At 50.8% G+C, this 16,747-nt stretch overlaps 1 protein-coding gene across 5 annotated transcripts in view; it reads left to right on the top strand.

Annotated features, from left to right (window-relative positions):
* The first annotated feature begins 5,413 nt into the window (after positions 1 to 5,413).
* Positions 5,414 to 16,747, top strand: part of TCN2 (transcobalamin 2) — a 34,747-nt gene continuing 23,413 nt past the window's right edge. For 4 of the 5 annotated variants that reach the window (XM_070065826.1, XM_070065828.1, XM_070065825.1 and 1 more), the window contains exons 1-2: positions 5,414 to 5,508; positions 10,107 to 10,282. The gene's annotated coding sequence lies outside the window, so the exon portion shown is untranslated. The remainder of the gene's footprint in view (positions 5,509 to 10,106; positions 10,283 to 16,747) is intronic. The other variant, XM_070065830.1, reaches the window with a different exon arrangement.

Genomic DNA, 16,747 nt, shown 5'->3' on the forward strand with positions numbered 1-16,747 from the left:
GGGCTTTTTTTTTTTTTTTTTTGACAGGCAGAGTTAGAGAGAGAGACAGAAAGGTCTTCCTTCCATTGGTTCACACCCCCCTCCCAAATGGCCGCTATGGCCAGCGCACCGTGCTGATCTGATGGCAGGAGCCAGGTATTTATCCTGGTCTCCCATGAGGTGCAGGGCCCAAGCACTTGGGCCATCCTCCACTGCACTCCCTGGCCACAGCAGAGAGCTGGCCTGGAAGAGGGGCAACCAGGACAGAATCCGGCGCCCCGACAGGGACTAGAACCGGAGTACCGGCGCCGCAGGTGGAGGATTAGCCTAGTGAGCCGTGGCGCCGGCCAAGGGACGAGGCTTTTAACCATCGGCAGTGTCCACGCTGTCACGGCATCCCGGTCTCCGCAGACAACACCCCTGGTTTACCCCAGGCCCTGGACGAGCCACCCCCCCCCCACCTGACCCAACTGTCTCCCTCGTTTGTACAATGAGGGCGCCACTAACTGCAGAGAGTATTGTTGCTTTCCGTATTTTAAAGTTGTTTTCATTTTTAAAGATCGATAGCGGTGGGGCCAATGCCGCGGCTCATTAGGCTAATCCTCCACCTGCGACGCCGGCACACCGGGTTCTAGTCCTGGTCGGGGCGCCGGATTCTGTCCCGGTTGCTCCTCTTCCAGGCCAGCTCTCTGCTGTGGCCAGGGAGTGCAGTGGAGGATGGCCCAGGAGCTTCTTCCGGGTCTCCCACACGGGTGCAGGGGCCCAAGGACTTGGGCCATCTTCTACTGCTTTCCCAGGCCACAGCAGAGAGCTGGATTGGAAGTGAAGTAGCCAGGTTTCGAACCAGCGCCCATATAGGATGTGGGTGCTTCAGGCCAGGGCGTTAACCCACTGCACCACAGTGCCGGCCCCATCATGTGTGGATTTCAAAAATATTTTGCAGCAAAATAAACTTGCGGATCCATTTCCCACCAGCGTTTTGAAGTGCCCTGGTATTTACCAATGGGCAGTATATACACAATATACTTCTTGATACTGAAGGTTTCTGGCAGCTTTATTCACAATCGCCAGCCATTAGAAGCCACCAAGGTGTGCGTCAGTGGAATCCATGGGTTAACACGCGGCGGCACATCCCACACTCAGGAACTACCCCGATAAACAAGGACTCTACCTGGAGTCCTAGGAGTTGCAGCTCAGGAGAGACAGATTCGCAGAGCTCAGGCCGGGCTCTGAAGAAGGCGGGGGAGGTGGAAGCTCCCGTGTGACTTACAACGAAGTGGTGGGGGTCTCTGGTGGGGTTGGGAACAGTGGCCAAGCAACAGGAGCTGTGTGGCCAACAGGAGACAAAGAAAAGACTGTGTACCCTTGGTAAAAATATCCGTAAGTCGAGAGTCTGATAACCTTTTTTTTTTTTAAGAGATTTATTTTTTTTTATTTGAAAGAGAGAGAGAGACTATTCCATCCTGTTGTCCGCTCCCCGGGTGGTTGCAGTGGCCAGGGCGGGGTCAGGCAGGAGCCAGGAGCTTCATCTGAGTCTCCCATGTGGGTGCAGGGGCCCAACCACTTGGGCCATCTTCTGCTGCTTTTCCCAGGCCATTAGGAGGGAACTGGATAGGAAATGGAGCAGCTGGGACTTGAACCAGCGCCCATATGGGATGCCAGTGTCACAGGGGGTGGCTTTACCAGCTGTGCCACTCTGCGGGGTGGCTGATAACCTCTTGGTGTGCATCCTGTGTGTCTGGGCACATGTCATTATCTGTTCTAGTGGCTGCAGTTGCAGGGTGAGCATAACCAAAGCTCAGGCTCACAGACAGCAGCTGGAATTCTGTGTTAAGTCCTGTTTCCCACTAGCCCGCTGGGCCCGGCTTATGCTTTCTTTTTCTTTTTTAATTATTTACTTATTTATTTGAAAGTCAGAGTTACACACAGAGAAAAGGAGAGGCAGAGAGAGAGAGAGAGAGAGAGAGAGAGAGGTCTTCCATCCAATGGTTCAATGGTTCACTCCCCAATTGGCCGAAATGGCTGGAGCTGCACCGAACTGAAGCCAGGAGCCAGGAGCTTCTTCTGGGTCTCCCATGTGGGTGCAGGGGCCCAACCACTTGGGCCATCTTCTGCTGCTTTCCCAAGTACATTAGCAGAGAGCTGGATTGGAGTTGGAGCAGCCGGGACTCGGACCGGTACCCATATGGGATGCTGGCACTGTAGGCTGGGGCTTTAATCACTACACCACAGCACCGGCCCTGGTGTATAATTCCTTTAATATGCTGTTGGATTTGGTTTGGTATAATTCTGTTGAGGATTTCTGCCTCTATCCGGAAGGATATTGACTTGTATTTTTTTCTTCTTGTGACACTTTGGCTTTTGGATCAGGATAATACTGGCCTCACAGAATGAGTTAGGAAGTGGCCCTTCCTCTTCTGTTGTTTGACAGTTTGAGAATGATGGGTGTTCATTTTCCTTTAAATGCTGGTAGAATTTACCAGTGAGATCATCTGGTCTTGGATTTTTCTTTGTTGACAGGTTTTTGATTACTGATTCAATTTCTTATTTTATCATAGGTATGTTCATACTTTCTTTTTTTAAAAAAGAGATTAATTAATTAATTGAATAATTCAAAAGGCAGAGTGACATAGAGAGAGAAGGGTCTTCCATCCACTGGTTCAATCCCCAAATGGCCACAATAGCCAGGGCTGGACCAGGCCAAAGCCAGGAGCCCAGAACTCCATCCGTGTCTCCCACAAGGGTGGCAGGGACTCAAGTACTTGAGCCGTTCTCCGCTGCCTCCCAGGGTGTGCAGTAGCTGGAACTTGAACCCAGGCACTCTGATTCGGGGTGCAGGTGTCCCATGTGCTGTCTTAGCTGCTGCACCAAACTCCTGCCCCAGCCTGTGTTGTTGACTTTCCACACACGTGTTTCTGTAGACTTGATGATTCGGCCTCTTAGGATGGCTTTAATTTCTCTCTGAGTTCACAGCTATTTCCTGCTTGTAATTGATTTGCATGTCTGTGCTTGCCCCCTGTTTTCCCGATAGGTTATCTGCTGGCTTATCTATTTCGTTCCTTCTATTTATTTGTTCTGGGTTTTACAGGATTATGGTCTGTATGACATGACTAGAACTTAGCACGCTCCCTGCCTGTGATCGTGTTCGGCCTCCAGCCACGACTCTTCTTGTCCTTCTTCTCCATCCTCTGATCACTCCAGCGGCAGCAGACGTCTATCAGAGTCTGGTGGGCCAGCTCACCGTGCAGGGAATTGGAAGCAGCGTGAACTTTGGCGTGAAGTGGTGCCTGGTGTGTGTCCGTGAGCAGTTGCCACCCTCCCTACACCTGAGCGCCCCATCTGTGAAAGATGGCCGCGTGGGAACCGGTTACTCTCTGTGTGTGTCAGCTTCTTGTTCCTTTAACTGACAAACCTCACGGGAGCCACTTAGGAGAGAAGAAAGTTTTCTCAGCTTCTAGTTTGGAGATTCACTGTCCAGGATGGACGGCCTCACTTGTCTAGCATCTGGTGGAGGCTAGCGATAGCAGCGTGGGTGTGGAGGGACAATCGCAGGGTGAACCGAGAAGCAGAGCCAGGTGCAGGAAGCACGCTCGGCTTGCGTAACCGGCCCTTTCACGAGAACTGGCTTCCAAGGGCTCCGGCAGGCCCCTTTCTCAGATGCCATAGTTGGATCAGGTGTTCACCCTTACTCCACAGCGGTTATTTTTTTTTTTTTAAGATTTATTTGTTTGTTTGAAAGAGTGACAGAGAGAGGGAAAGACAGATCTACTGTCTGCTGGTTCACTCCCCAAATGCCCACAACAGCCAGGGATAGGCCAGCTGAAGCCAAGAACTCCATCCATGTCTCCCACCTGGGGGACAGGGACCCCAGCACTAGGGCCGTCTTCTGCTGCCTTCCCTGGCAGATCAGAGTGGAAGTGGAAGAGCCAGGATTCAAACTGGCCACCAGCAGGGGATACAGACATCCCAAGTAGCACTTAGCCTGCTGTGCCATGAGCCTTGCTTCCATGTTTGGGTTAAATATCTGCATGAGTCTGGGAGCCCAAGTCCTGTCCAATCCATAACACTCCTTCTCAACCTTGAACTTCTTTGACTTTTATGCACGTTGGCTTTGTGAAAAGTCTGATCCTGTTTGTGTGTGTCAAATGGACACAATTACAATCCGGGTCTTGTCTGAAAAATACTATAATTTTTTTAAAGCATCTAGCATGGTGCCAAGTACATAGTAGGAACCCAAGACACTGTATTGAAATTGAATAGGAGGTTTTTTAAAGAGGGAATACGTATGTGTAGAACCCTTGTGTGGGGAGCAACCCGGACTGGACTGAGTTACTGGAATTAAGACTTATTCTATGCATCTGCTCTCCCACAATATGGCGCTGGGAGAGAAGAAAACAGCTTCTACACAGCTGCCTCCAGTTCAGCCAATAAACTGTAGGACTTGCTCCTGATTGGAGGAGAGCAGCGTACTCGGCGTGTGGGCAGCCGAGTTGGGATTGGCAGAGGAGGACTATAAAGGAGGAGAGAGACGGCATGCACCAGGAACATCTAAGGGGAACACCTGTGCAGCCCCCGAGAGAGCCGGCCGGCGGTGTGCCGCTCCCCTGCGGAAGTGGGGAATGTGGCCAGGGGGAACTGCCCTTCCACGGAGGTGGAAGGGATAGTAGCCAACCTGGGAAGGACCAGCAGCAAACCCGGGGAGGGCCGAGCAGACGAAAGAACAGCGCAGGGTCCTGTGTCGTTCCTCCACGAAGAGGGGGAGCGACACCCTTGTTTCTTAATGAATTGCAAATCAGAAAACACTGCTTTTGCTAAACAATGAGACTGCACTGTGGCATCGAGTAAAGGGCTGGGCACAGCCAGGCAGGGGTGGGATCTGAGTGCTCAAAGCTTGCAGCGTCCAAGAAAGCCAAATTCCTGCCAGGGGTGAGGGAAGCAGAAGCAGAGGGGATCGTGTGAGCATTTACCTGGGCGAGTTTAAAAAGCTGCAGCATGGCCGGCGCCACGGCTCACTAGGCTAATCCTCCGCCTTGCGGCGCCGGCACACCGGGTTCTAGTCCCGGTCAGGGCGCCGGATTCTGTCCCGGTTGCCCCTCTTCCAGGCCAGCTCTCTGCTGTGGCCAGGGAGTGCAGTGGAGGATGGCCCAAGTCCTTGGGCCCTGCACCCCATGGGAGACCAGGAGAAGCACCTGGCTCCTGGCTTTGGATCAGCGCAGCGCGCCAGCCGTAACGGCCACTTGAGGGGTGAACCAATGGAAGGAAGACCTTTCTCTTTGTCTCTCTCTCTCACTGTCCACTCTGCCTGTCAATAAATAAATAAATAAATAAATAAAGCAAGCTGCAGCATGATCTGCCTAGCCAGGCAGGAAGGGTGGAGGCCCTCCAGCTGCGAAGTCCCTTCCTTCCCTTCTCTGCCTTTCCATCTCCCCGCATTTGTTATGAGAATCATGGAACAGACAGAAGCGGAGTAGGTTTTGCTCATGAAGAACGCCGCTCTTAGAGCTGCATCATGCAACAGGGTCGCCACTTGTGAGTATTTATATCTAAAATAATTAAGTTTGAGTAGGAAAGTTGATCAGTTATGGTAGCCATGTTTCAAAGGAAGCGTAAGAGAGATCAATCAAATCTTATAAAGCACCTGGGAGAAGTCAGGATTCCTGGGGTGCAGGGTTCTACTGCGTCTGGAATCCAAACTTGCTTATTTTTTTTTTCCAATTCTTTCTGAAGTCCTTACTGATCCAATACTGGCTCACTCTCGGTTTGGCAAGGAAAGAGGGTGCCAGACTTGCTAGTAGATGAGGCACCAAGAGTCCATCCACAAGGTGGCAGCTGCACTGTTGGTGAGCTGGGAAGAGGCAGGAAGCCCTGTGGCAAGTGCCCTCATTGGAAGCTACGGGCCAGGGACGTGAACGATGCCTACCGGAACAAGAGAGGGAGCGGGCGATGGCTGAGTTGCACGGATGCCCTGCGGAGGGATCTTGAGAGACCAGGGTCGTCAACAAGCAATGAATGGCTAGTTGGGAAAGCCGGAGGGCCTCTGTGTATCCTCCAAGGTAGATGTCGTCTCCTGCAGTGGAAGCGAAGGCGCACTGAGCTGCAGGCTGCAGAGCTAAGGGTCCCAGGAGCAGAGAGCCAGTGAGGTGTGAGTGCTCAGCCCGGGCAGGCCTGTTCTGCTAAGGGCCCCGTGGGAGAAGACTTGGGACCCTGGAGCATGCGGCACGGGCATCTGCATGGGTGCCTCTGAGGATGCGGGCACTGCAGAGTCTCCGGAAGTCTCTGGGCTTGCAGAGGGGAGACTGTTCCTTAGCAGGAGCTTGCACTGTGTGGGGGGCTGGTGCTGTGGCACAGTGGGCTACGCTGCTGCCTGCACACCAGTGTCCTGTGTCAGGGCCCTGGGCTGAGTCCCGGCTACTCTGCTTCTGATCCAGCTGCCTGCTGATGCGCCTGGGGAAGCGGCGAACGGTGTCCGAGACCCAGGTGAAGTTCCTGGCTCTTGGCTTGTTACAGCCATTTGAGGAGTGCACCAACACTCTCTCACTCTGCCTTTCAAATCAGTCTTTTCTCAGAGCTCACACTGTACTGGAAGAAGTTGTAGAGATTCGCGAATGTTCTTCAGAAAGTTCCCGGAAAGTGGAAATAAAAGATAAGTTTGTTTAGGTGCAGAAAAAATTGAAATCCATGCATACAAGGGTCTTGAAAAAGTTCGTGGAAAATGCATTATGAAAAAGCCGCGCTGTGCCCGTGAAGGCCAGTCCAGTGTTCTGTGATGCCGGATGCCTCTGGAGAACCAACTTCCCCACGCGGCCCTTGGGTTCGGGAGCTGCTTTCCCCCAGCCCGTCCTTTGTGTGTCTGATCCTGCTTCTCCGGAGGACCTGAACCAGTGCAGCCGAATGATTTTCCACAACCTGAACACAACTGTGGGACCAGCACTGAGACCAGGAAACAGAGCATGCGCAGCACCCCCCAAAAAAAACCTCAGCTACTGCGCTCCCTTTCAGTTTCCACCCCCAAGGAGGGTCCTAACCTCCCTCCCCACAGCTTTCGCTACGTTTGCGTGTTTCTGAAGGGTTGAATCTGAGAGTCTTCTTGTCAAGATCTGTGAAGGGGTTGTTACCCCATTCCTACAAAAAGGCGATTTGTATATAGGAATTTACATAAAGGCGATTTGTATATAGGAATTTACATATATGTAAATAGTGCAGAAGCATGAGACTTCCGGATTAGGAAAAAGAGTTCTTGATAGTCACAACCCGGTTACCAGCAGACCAACCAGCTGTGTTGGTTCCCCGTTTCTAGACCCACAAGCAATGTGATGACAGCCAGTGGGAGTGAGAAGTGCCACACGAGCGCCAGGTTGTATCCGATAAGTGAGGGATGGAGAACCAAGGGTTTCGTCCACGTAGGTATACGGGAGAGAAGCAGCTGCCTCCTCCTCTCTCAGAAAGGGAGCGGGTCAGGCATTTGGCCTAGTAGTTAATATGCTGCTTGGGATGCCTGCATCCCATAATATCGAAGTGTCGGGGTTCGAGTCCCAGTTGTGCTGCTGGTTCCAGATTTCTGCTAACGTGGGCCGTGGGAGGCAGCAGTGATGCAGAACTTGGGTCCTTGCCACCCAATAGGAGACCTGGATTGAGTTCTTGCCTCCTGGCTTTGGTATTTGGGAAGTGACCAGTGGGTGGGAGCTTGCTCGCTCACTCGCTCGCTCGCTCTCTCAAATAAAGTAAAATCAGGGAGACAAACCTTCCGTGCCTTGGCGAGAGACCGGAAGGGTTTCTGGTTAGAAGGTAGATACAGTCATTCATGGGGATGCTTCCTGGGCAGGCCTCCCTCTGTCTTCTCCCACCCCCAACCGGGATATCAGCATCCGCAGGACGCTCAAGCCCTGTATGTAAAATTGGGTAGTATTTGCCTGTAACCTGCCCATGATATGGGATAAGGCAGCTCGCTCACCTGGAGGCTGCAATCCACAAGGCCCAGCCCCGTGCCATTCTAGCCATCCCACAGGACGCTTTATTTTCATCCGGGACCTGGGGAAGGGTCGCCATGTCAATCTGTGTATTACGCGCCACTGGAGCTTTATGGAGGTGGCATCACCTCATAAAAGGAGGCGCTTGCTCTCTTCCGTCGGAGACAAGGACGAGAGAAGGTGCTGAGGGTGTCCCCCCTCGCCACGTCCCTTCCCCCACCCCTTCTCTCTCTGGCCCGTGTGTGTGTGTGTGTGTGTGTGCTTTCTTACCTTCTGAATCAACTTTATCCTCTTGTGCACTGTGTTGGCGCCTGTACCTAAAATGCTTTTTAAGTAAAACGCAAGCACCTGGATTAGTAAAATTAGACCCCACGTCTCCCACATCACACGTGGCCTCCTGGAGACTTTACATCGCCTCTAGATTACTTTGTCACACCTCACACAGTGTAATACAATCCACGGTTGGTTGAATCAAAACATGTGGAACCCCGTATACGGAGCGCCAACTGCCCGTCACTCCCAGCGCAGGAGAGCTGCAGGGTTTCTGGCTGTCATGGTGTAGGGGTGTTTCCAGAACCCCAGCTTCACCCCTTTGGGTAGGCAAATTAGGGAGATGGTGCTCAGACCTTCTGGAACCTCTGAAGCTTAGCCCAGGACCTAGTGTGGGCTGTATTTGGTCTTCTTAAGGGTACCATTTTTTTCCATTTTTTCTCTTTTTGGATACAGCCAATTAGCTGGACAGGTGGGGACAGATTCAAGTCTCACAATAGAAGAGTCTTAATGTTTGTAGGGGAAATGAGAACAAATATTTTCTGCTTTTATATTATATATAGCTTCTCAGGAGGCTAGGCTTAAAAATTATTATTTTTTTAATTTGGGGGAGGGAAATAGAGCATTCCCATCTGATGATTCAGTCCTTCAATGCTGGGGCCAGGCCAGGCTGGAGCTGGGAGCCAGGTATCCCATGTGGGAGGCAGGAACCCAATTGCTGGAGCCATTGCCACTGCCTCCCGGGGTCTGCGTCAGCAGGAAGCTGGAGTCAGGACCCAGAGGTGGGAATTAAACCCATGCACTTTAACGTGGGATGCAGGTGTCTTAATTGCTAGACTTTCTTGGCTAAGGTTTTGTGTGTGTGTGTGTGTGTGTGTGTTTTGAGATTTATTTATTTATTTGAAAGGCAGAGTTAGAGAGAGAGAGAGAGAGAGAGAACGCTTCCATCTGCTGGTTTACTCCCCAAATGGCTACAACAGCCAGGCTGGGCCAGGCCAAAGCCAGGGAGCCAGGAGCTTCATCCAGGTCTCCCTTGTGGGTGCAGGGACCTAAGTACTTGGGCCATCTTCTGCTGCTTTCCCAGGTGCATTAGCAGGGAGCTGGATGGGAAGTGGAGCAGCTGGGACTCGAACCGGTGCCCATATGGAATGCTGCACTGCAGGCAGCAGCTTTACCCACTACACCACAGCGCCGGTCCCTGGCTAGGGCTTTTACAAAAAGGAGCACTTCCAGGGAAGTTTAATGAGTATAGTATACAAATTTCATGAAAAAAGTGCATATTACTAAGAAAACTATGTGCTGATTTCAATTTTTTGTACCAGTATAAACATCTCTTAATTCCATTTTCCATGAACTTTCTGAAGTTCCCTTGTTAAGCCAGCCCAGTAGGTGTTAGCCTGTGTGTGTAAGAAGGACCGAAGGAATTGGGAAGGACATAGATCTACAAGCCATGGAATGCGGAAACAGGCCCTGAACACAGAGGAGCAGTCGCACCTGAAGGCATTGCTCTCGTCCTGGAACACTGCCAGACAGGGTCCAGCCCCCAGGGAGGGGCAGCTCGGGGGAATCCCCCTGCCCTGCACCGAGGGGGTGATTAGGTCCTGGGAGGGAACTCCCCAGAAGAGGGAGGAGGGGAGAAGAAACGGGACACCCACACTCGTGTCCGCAAAACTCGCGTGTGAATGCAGGCTTTGCTGCCAGGGCTTTCCTGCGACGCCCGCCTGCAGTGTCGCGTGCACTCCCTTCACTGAACGCAGCTGGCCCGCTCACAACCGCTGGCTCGGGTCTGAACTGTTCTTGTGCAGACAAGAACCTCCAAGCAGCTGATCTTCGCTCACACCTTGAGGGTCCCTGACTGTCTTTTTGTTGGTTGGTTGGTTTGTTTTGCAGCTTTCACTTGACATCATCTCCGTCAGCCTCTCCCGTTCTCCTCACTGCTCCGCAGAACCCGTCGTAACTTGCCCCGTTCTCTTTCCGGTGGGGATCCATGATGGAAAGTTGACCCTAGGACTACTCTCATTTCTGACCCAGCTGCGAGTTCAGGGATTCTAAAGGCCGTCCTCAGGGTTAGTAATGGTCTATAAGGTTTTTTGTTTTTGTTTTTGTTTTTTTTTTTTTTTTTTAGATTTATTTATTTATTTGAAAGGCAGAGTTACAGAGAGGGAGGGGGAAAGAGAGAGAAAGAAAATCTTCCATCCACTGGTTCACTCCCCAAATGGCTGCAAAGGCCAGAGCTGGGCTGATCCAAAGCCAGGAGCCAGGAGCTTCTTCTGGGTCTCCCGCGTGGGTCCAGGGGCCCAAGGACCTGGGCCATCTTCTACTGCTTTCCCAGGCCATAGCAGAGAGCTGGATGGGAAGAGGAGCAGCCGGGTCTCGAACCAGCGCCCATACAGGATGCCAGCACTGCAGGCAGCAGCTTTCACCTGCTATGCCACAGCACCAGCCCCCAAAATTTTAAAAAATAATTTTATTCTTAAAAATTCATTTACTTGTTTGAGAGACAAGAAGAGAGAGAGAAAGAGAGAGAGAGTGCCCCCTCCTGCTAGTTCACTCTCCAAATGCCCACAATGGCCAATGCTGGAGTTTAAGTCTCTCACATGGGTAGCATGAATGCCATCACCACCACTGCTGCTCCCTGGAGCCTGTGTTAGCAGGAAGCTGGGGTCAGACGCTGGAACCAGAAGCTGAGTCCAAGAACTCCAATACAGGATGTGGGTGCTTACCCCCCAGGCCAAACACCCACTCACGGTTTCAGCGGGTTAAAAATGTGTGATGGGGCCAGGGCCGGCGCCGCGGCTCACTAGGCTAATCCTCCACCTTGCAGCGCCAGCACACCGGGTTCTAGTCCCGGCTGGGGCGCCGGATTCTGTCCCGGTTGCCCCTCTTCCAGGCCAGCTCTCTGCTGTGGCCAGGGAGTGCAAAGGAGGATGGCCCAGGTGCTTGGGCCCTGCACCCCATGGGAGACCAGGATAAGTACCTGGCTCCTGCCTTTGGATCAGCGTGGTGCGCCGGCCGCAGCATGCCAGCCGCGGCGGCCATTGGTGGGTGAACCAACGGCAAAGGAAGACCTTTCTCTCTCTCTCTCTCTCTCACTGTCCACTCTGCCTGTCAAAAAAAAAAAATGTGTGATGGGGCCAGTGTTAATGGCCAGGCTTAAGCTGCTACCTGCAACAGCAGCATCCCATATGGACTCGGGTTTAACTCCAGCTCCCTGCTAATGCACCTGGGAAAGCAATGAAAGACGGCTCAAGTGCTTGGGCCCCGGCACCCACGTGGGAGATCTGGAAGAAGCTCCTGGCTCCTGGCTTTGGCCTGGCCCAGCTCCAGCTATTACAGCCATTTGGAAAGTAAACCAGTGAATGGAAGATCTCTCTGTTTCACTGTGTGTGCACGCGCACATGTGTATGTGTGCACACATGTGTGCGTGTCTCCCTCCCTCCCTAAATCTGCCTTTCAAATAAATAAAATAAATCCTTAAAAAAATTGTGATGGGTAGTTCTTCCTCGGGGTCTTTTATATGAAAGCTGGAATAGTGGGGGACTGGAGAAGCTTGGAGCTGACTGGATCCCCTCCCCTCTCTTCAGGTGGTCTCGGGGCTTCTCCATGTGGCTTGCCATCATGGACCAGTTGGGGCTGCCTCTCCTTGTGGCAGCCTCAGGGACACTGGGCTGTTCTCTGCACAGCTCAAGGAGTCACCCCAAGTGTTCTGCGGAGCAAGGTGGAGTTGCATTTGTTTTCTGACCCAGAGTCACATGCCATCACTTCTGCATCTTGCTACTTAGAAATATGTCACCAGGCTGCCTGAATTCAAAGGGAGGAGAATTCGACTCACCTCTTCAGGGATGAGTGACAAGTTAGAGAAGGCTTTGTGAGACGGAGGGCACAGTTGCATCCATCTCTGACAATGGAGTCTGACTTCTGCTCCTTATCATAGTTAATGCTTTTTGTCTATGATTATTGGATATGATGTTAATATACGGAAACTAGGTTTATTTTTATTGGTATTTATCCAGTATATGTTTTTCTTAACTTTACCTTTCAGGTTTTTTGTATCTTTATGTTATGGGCAGGTCTCTACAAAACAGAACACACCTGGGTTTTGAAAAAATCAGTCTTAGGGCCAGCGCTGTGGCATAGCAGGTAAAGCCAACACCTGCAATGCCGCATCCCACGTGGGTGCTGGTTTGTGTCCCAGCGGCTCCACTTCCTATCCAGCTCCCTGCTAAAGCAAAGGAAGATGGCCCAAGTGTGGGAGCCCCTGCTGCCCATGTGGGAGGCCTGGAAGAAACTCCTGGCTCCTGGCTTCAGCCTGGTCCAGCCCTGAGCTTTGTGGCCATTTGGGGAGTGAACCAGAGGATGGAAGATCTCTCTCTCTCTCTGCAGTTCTGACTTTCAAATAAATAATTAAATCTTTCTTTAAAGAAAAAAATCAGTCTTAATCTTTGCCACCTAGCAGGATGGTTTCATCCGCTTCCATGGGGTTTCATGGCTGGCATATTTTGATTTATGTATACTTCAGATTTTCATTTTATCTATTCGCTTTTACTCTGTTCCCCTTCCTCCATTTTGTTTCCTTCTGGGTTAAATTCTCCACACACTGATTCCGTTTTCCCCTCTACTAGTTCACAGCTATGTACTCTGTTTCTGTTCTTTTAATAATTGCCAGAAAATTTTAACTTGCACATTGATATAGCAAATCCTGAATTTAATCATTGTCTTTGCCCTCCTCGGGAACCATGCACGGATCTTAAAGCATTCACACTCACATCTGCTCCCTGTAGGCCTGACGTACAAGGGTTGTGCTGTATTTTTATCATGTTACATGATCACTTAGATTGTACGTTAGTGATCTGGTTTAATGGAGTCAGGATGTGTTTGATTCATCCCTGGGCTTGTCGTGTTTTTGCTCCCTATTCTTTCTTGCCCGTTAGATGTTCCTGTTGAGATCATTGTCTTCTTCTGGAGGTGAGCTAGTGCAATGCTTTGGATGCGGTTTGTTCCCCCCAGGTTTCACGTGGTGGAAGCGTGGTCTTCAGTGTGGGAGTCGTAAGAGGTGGTGGAACCTGAGAGGTGGAGCCTGGTGGGAGGTGGGTGGGTCGTTGTGAGTGTTGTCCTTGGAAGGAGTTAGGTCGTTCTTGTGGGACCCCACGAGTTCCTGTGGGAGTGGGTTGTTGTTGTAGAAGAGCCAGACTACTTGAAAGACCTCTCTCTGCTTAGGGGCTTCCTTTGCCACCGCTGCCGCTCTGAGGCCTTCATCAGAACCAAACGGATGGCAGTGCCCAAACTGCGAGCTGATAAACCTTCACGTGTTTTATTACAGCAACAGAAAACAGACTAATGCAGTCAGTAAGGTTCCGTTGCAATGAAACTCTCCATTTTTGGTTGTCTGAAAGCATTCATTTGATTCTTATTTTTTAGTTTTAAGAATTTTTTATTTTAGAGGCTTATTTATTTATTTGAAAGGTAGAGTTACTGAGAGATGAGGGAGAGACAGACAGAGATCTTCCATCCGTTGGTTCACTCCCCAAATGGCCACAATGACCACGGTTGGGCCAGGCCATAACCAGTAACCTGGAATTCCAGCTGGGTCTTGCACGGGGGTGGCAGGGACCCAAGTACTTGGGTGATCTGCTGCTGCTGCTTCCCCAGGTGCATCAGCAGGGAGCTGGATCAGAAGTGGAGCAGCTGGGACTCAAACCAGTGCCCATATGGGACGCCACCATCACAGGCAGTGGCTTAACTGGCAGTACCACAATGCCAGCCCCTTAGTTTTTCTTTTTGAGTGACAGTTTCCCTGGGTGTGGAATACAGGTGGCTGGTACAGTGTGTAGACACAATGAAGACATCGTTCTGATGTGTTCTGGCTTCAGTGGTAATGCCAGTTGTTGGAGAGGTCTGTCAGTAGGATTATCTCTTTGTAGATACTACGTCTTTTTCTGACTTCTTTTAAGACTTTATTTTTGTTGTCTTTTGTGTTGTTATGATGTTTCTGGCTTTAGATTTCTTTTTATTTTTTCTGGCTTGAGATTCCTCTTTCTGAGAATTAATGTCTGTCCTCAATTCTGGAAGACTCTTACCCATAATCTTTTAAATGTTGCTTTTTCTTCATCCTCACCAGTGGACTAACTCCCATTGGGCGAATGTTGGACCACCTTATGCTGTCTCCTGTACTCTCTTAACTGTTCACATTTTTGAAATCAGATCTTTAATTTACAAAAAGGAGTACAAAATTAGCATAGACAAAAAATTAGCATAGATATACTGAGACAAAATTGAAATCAATTCATCATATTTGGTATGGTGTCACAAAAAGAGGATGTGAACATTTAGTTTCTCCTAAGACATTTAAAATAAAGCTGTGAGCTCTTGAGCAACTGGTCAGTGTGCTGCTCCTACCACATCTGGTTTACTTCACCCAGCCCTGACTAAGCCCCCACCCTCCATAGTTGCTTAAAATCAGTGCAATCTCTAACACGTAAGGTAGTTTATTTAGGAAATTCAGAATAAATACCTTCCATGCTCATGAAAATGATGAGGTAACCATTTTTAAAGAAATGTTCCTTTTTAAAAAAAATAAACTATTTTGAGGCTGGTGCTGTGGCATAGTGGGTAAAGCTGCCACCTGCAGTGCTGGCATCCCATATGCGCACCGGATTGAGATCCAACTGCACTGGTTTGAGACCCGGCTGCTCCGCTTCTGGTCCAGCTCCCTGCTGTGGCCTGGGATAGCAGTAGAAGATGGCCCAAGTCCTGGGCTCCTGCACCTGCGTGGGAGACCCGAAGAAGCTCCTGCCTCCTGGCTTCCGATCGGTGCAGCTCCAGCTGTTGCGGCCACCTGGAGGGTGAACCAGCGGATGGAAGTCCTCCCTCTCTCTCTCTGCCCTTGCCTCTCTGTAACTTTGCCTTTCAAATAAATAAATAAATAAATAAATTTTTTTTTTAAAAAAAGAGACTATTTTAAGGAAAGCTTTAGAATCACATAAAAATCAGCTCTAGTACAGAGTCCCCGTGTGCCCACGGCCAGTTGTCATCGTTAGGAAACATCAATCAGTGTAGTGCATTTGTTACAACTGAGGAACCAATATTAGTACATCATGACTGGTTAAAGTCCTTGCAGTATTCGTACGTCTGAGTTTTTATCCATTATCCTTTCCCCGGCGACCCTATTGCACTCAGCCGTCTCACGGGCTTCTCCCGCCTGGCAGTCCCTCCGTCTCCCCGCCTTGACGGCTTGGAGAAGTCCAGCGCAGGCGTGTTCTAGAACGTGCCTCCCTTCTTTGGCGCGTGGCGTGCCTCTCCTCGTTGCACTGGGGTCTGGGAGAGGAAGACCACAGAGGTCAAGCGCCATGTGCATCCCACCCCCGCGAGGGCAGACGCCGCCCCGTGACTTAGCCGTGCTGATGTTGACTTTGACCCTGTGGCTGAGGCACTGTTTGTCAGCTTTCTCCCTCGCAAAGGCACTCTTCCCTCCCACCCGTTTTCCATCCGGTGCTCTTCGGAAGAAATTCACCATGCACACCCAGACGCAGGGAGCAGGGAGTTCTACGCCCCCCCTCAAGGGCTCAGAATCTATGTAAATAACTCAGAATTCTTCTGTCTGGGAGATGTGTCTCTTCTCCGTATCAATCACTTCTCCTCGTGGTCAGCCATCTATGTATAACAGTATAGACTCATGGATATTTGTTCTTTCCTTTGGGTTATGTTATAATGCTATTGGATTTGTTACTCAGTTTGATACAACCCCAGGTTCCTTGACTCCCTTGTAATAGAAATTGACCAGGGGCCAGCCCGCAATGTAGACAAGGCTTATTGGGGGTTGCATCAGGCACAAGGAGAGGGCCCGGCTGAAGGGGTTCCACCCACTGGCTCACTGAGGGGAGCGGGGCAGGGGTTTTTATCAGCTGGGGAAGCGTGGGCACTGGGCTTGGTGTTCTGTTCAGGTTCTGTTCTGTACACGACATGCCCCGAATGACTGCGTTACTCACCAGTGCCTCCCCAGGAAGGTCACACATTGGTGGTACTGGGATATTCTAAACAGGTGTGAGAGTGGGGAGTCCCTAACAGGGCAGTGAAGGGGTGGGTTCTTTCACAGTTAGGGTGTGGGTGATCCTTGCTCCTGATTGGTTGAGAGCCTGGTGGAGTGACCTGCAGTTGGAGATGGATACAACCTGGGGTGGGAGATGGATACGTGTCAGGTCAGGAGGGTCCTGCTTTTTGGTTTTGTGAATCCTACTTTTTTATTTGAAAGTGAGAGAGAGAGAGAAAGAAAGAAAGAGGTATCTTCCATCTGCTGGTTCACTCCCTTATGACAACAACAGCCTAGGCTGGTCCAGGTCTGTGTCTCCCACATGGGTGGCGGGGGCCCAAGTACTTGGGCCATCATCCGCTGCCTTCCCAGGTGCATTAGCAGGGAGCTGGATGGGAAGTGGAGCAGCCAGGACTCTAACCAGTGTTCTACTATGGGATGCCGGCACCCCAAGTGGTGGCTTAACCCACTGTACCACAGAGTGGGCCCTGTGAGTCCTACTTCT

The sequence above is a fragment of the Oryctolagus cuniculus genome, chromosome 21 (genome assembly GCF_964237555.1).
Source record: "Oryctolagus cuniculus chromosome 21, mOryCun1.1, whole genome shotgun sequence".
NCBI classification, from domain to species: Eukaryota; Metazoa; Chordata; class Mammalia; order Lagomorpha; family Leporidae; genus Oryctolagus; species Oryctolagus cuniculus.